The sequence below is a fragment of the Maylandia zebra genome, linkage group LG2 (genome assembly GCF_041146795.1).
Source record: "Maylandia zebra isolate NMK-2024a linkage group LG2, Mzebra_GT3a, whole genome shotgun sequence".
Classification (NCBI taxonomy): domain Eukaryota; kingdom Metazoa; phylum Chordata; class Actinopteri; order Cichliformes; family Cichlidae; genus Maylandia; species Maylandia zebra.
Genome location: NC_135168.1, coordinates 10,013,502 through 10,017,099, shown reverse-complemented (window position 1 = coordinate 10,017,099; position 3,598 = coordinate 10,013,502).

Sequence of the window (3,598 nt, the reverse complement as noted above, 5' to 3'; positions counted from 1 at the left end):
GTATTTTCCCAGCAGTGCTCAGGTTGGTTCTCGGCTACATTTACATACAGATGTTAATGTGTTCAGCAGCTGGACTCATCTGAGGAAGGAACATTGGAAAGGTGCTCAGTGCACAACTGCATCACTAATTTTATGTAAGACCCTGTGTTTTATTGTATTTATATATTTGTAACATTTGACTCAAACACTTTTGGGAAGGATGAAAATGTTTTCAGGAGGAAGTTTTTCCTTCTGTCCGACTGCAGTACACACAACACTGCGTCTCCCCCCATTATCACACTTCCTCAGGCTGGTGATGAGCGCCCCCTGGTGTCAGTGTTGATGACGTCATGCACAGTGAAACATAAACGGTGTCTGTTAATAAAAAATCATGTGTCCATTTTCATGTTTGCATCATGTTTCTGTAAAATCATCAGCTGTTTCTGAACCTTCTTCATTGTTTGACTCATTCCAACAGCTGTGAGCTGTGATGGAGTCAGAGCAGCTTCATCACTGATGTTCAGGTGAAGCTGAACTTAATAAACTGTAGAAATGATCAGGATTCAGGCTGGATGTGTAAAACACTTCTGTGTGAGGTCGCAGTGCTTCATATGTGTGTGTGGGCTGAAGCACACACGTGTGAGTCCTCAGAGGTTTCACACACATCACTGCACACACTTATAATCCTAGTTTAAGCTTGTGGATCATATCGGACACATCAGCAGCTCTTTGGAGACAAAGATTTGAGATTTAAGATGAGTCATAGTCTTTCTATCCATGGTAGCTTCCACTGCTGAGGCTCGGGAAACATGAAGAGGATAATTAAGAGCAAGCATCAGCTCTGTCTCATCTAACTACACAGTATTATGATCATGCACTTATGTCTCAAACTAAGACACAATGAGACAAAATGAGTTCTGTGAGTCTTTAGATTATCAGTAAATTCTGGTGACAGTTTGACGCTCAGTGGAGCCATTTTTGGTTTGTGATGAGTGTTTTGTGAGCTTCTGTTTTGTGAATCGCTCTTTGTAATTTAGAAGATCGTGCAGAAATGTGCGCGCCCTTATCTGAGAGGACACGGAGAGAGTGTCGCAGACTCGAGGTGAGGAGATAAACCTCGGAGCTGGACGGCCTGCACGTTACCCATGTGCATCTTTTCAGTGACATCAAGTGAACCCATAATAAGCATTTCTATGTCTTAGACATCATGTCCATTTCTAATGAGAGATTATTTTTAAATGAGGGAAACCTGGTCTAACAACACGCTTACAACAGAGCTAAAGGTTCACCACAGTGAGACGGTGGGACTCTGATAAGAACTGAAACACTGTGTATGAACAGCTGAGACAAAACTATATATAAACACTCATTTATTCCAGTTTAGTTTGCAATGATTTTAAAGTAATGTGGAACGATTCATGTTCATGAGCTGTTACAAACACAACTATTGATTTGTCTATATATGGTCGGACTACAAGGCTTGTGTTGAGGCTCTTGGAATAATGTGTGAATTACAGCAAGAAATGATGGTTTTCCATTTTACCAAAGTGGAATAAAATCACCACAGCAAAGAAATAATGTTATTGTCTGCAGCTAAAATATATGGTGAACATGGTTTTATAATAATGTGCAAACACAACCTCACTCTGCTCTATACGAGGAGCCAACCACAGCTGTCCGGGTCTTCATCCACCACCTCCACCATCTTTGCTCATCATCATTCACTTCATTGCTGATTGGTTTAAATCAAACTCCATTACAGGTTCAACTCCATTATATAACAGCATGTTGACTTTGGATCTGGTGTGCAGTGCCACCTTAAAAGATGAGGAAACTAAGAGATTACAAAAAAAGAAGTGGAGGAGTTAAAGAGCTGCAGCAGATTAACAGTTTCTGACAGTCATGTGTTAGAAATAGGACGATTAGATGAGCTGAGGGATCCATCTACTGCTCAGTGAAGCCTCATCAGAAACAGTCTCAGTGGAAGGATGGCTCTATTGTTAAGGAAGGACACAGGCAGAAAGACTGGCGTCTGTCACACAGGAACTGGACTGAAAATCAGCTGAAATTCCTTTCACAATAAATCCATAAATAAACAAAATAAAACATAGAAAAGTGTTTAAACCCACTTTTCCATAAAGCTGTCAATAGGAAATGTTCCAGTAAACATGTCTGTGTTTCTGCTGTTTTCCTTTCATGCGTCCACAGCTGACAGGTAACCCTATTGGAGTCGCCATAGTGACGGGTGGCGTCTCAGCTTCAGCGTGTTGATGGGCACAGCCATGGTTACCACAGCTGGAGTTGGTGTACGGCGAGCTGTGAGAGGACAGAGATGGAGAACGCACATTTAACTCTTTAACAGGAGATACGTTACGACTAACAGACGACTGCTGTCTACATGATGTCTTTGCAGCCCTTATGCTACATGTTACACAACTTTTCTTCATGCCAACAAGACTGAGGTGCCACATAGTCGACACATACAGCTGATTATGATGCATGTTTTACTATTGCTATGTTCACATCATCTGCTTGGCTTTATTACTGAGAGCCTGGAGATCCTCTGACGTGTGCATGGCTGATGTGAAGTATGATTAGTCCTACATGACATCAACAACAGAGGCAATGAAAGCTTTGTTGTTAACAGGTTGTAGGTAAAGTCAAATGTCTACTTCTACACTTGTGTTGGGTAAAGTTCTTCTCACTGCAGCAGATTTATATCTGTGCTTTCACAGGGCGTGATGTGGAGCTCAGCGCTGGGGTGCAGGTCTCCTTGGAGACGGCATCCTGGCTGAAATATTATCATGCTTCCAAAACATTTCAGCTTTTATTTTGAAAGAAACAAGACTTGAAAACGAATCCCCTTCTTCCTCTTTGTCTTTGTTCTTCAGAGGAGTGTCACCTGGACAAACTCAGGGCTGTTCTAGAGCCTTTGTTATTATTTTTAATAGCTGTTTGAATTCTCTGTATGTTTGACCCTGTAGACTGTTTAATGGACTGCTCGTCTTCCTGTTTGTAACCACTGCCTGTTTAGGACTAAAGATTTGGATTTTTGACTTTAACACAGCCTCTGCGTGTCGTCCCTTTGTGTCCTCGTCCTCTGTGAATGTGTCACAGATGTTTCCATGATAATAACACAGCTTTCCCACAGTGGCTTGCAGCAGCATTTATTCACAGCACATTTGAGAAAGGTTCAGATTAACTCGATGAGTTTATATTCAGAATGATTCTGACAGTGGGCCACTGTGAATTGTGATCTTTCATCAGGTCAATGTTTAAGTTCAGTATTTCAAAGCAGGAGCTATGAACAGTCATCATGTTGGCATTAGAATTATTATTATTAATCATTATTAATAATGTCGTTACTCATGTATAACTTTGATTAGTATACATGAATTTTATCAACAGTAAAAATAATGAATAATTCATGTATAACTTTTGTTGTGTTTTGTATATTAATTATATTTAAATAGAGATGTTGACCCTGTCTCTACAGTAGCATCAGTGTAACATACATTATTGGTCCAAGCTGTCATAAATGGGGAGCCTGATCCTTTATTATGAAAACATGACGAGTATTTTTCTTGTCAGTTGGGAAGAAGTTGGTCTTTTTTTCCTT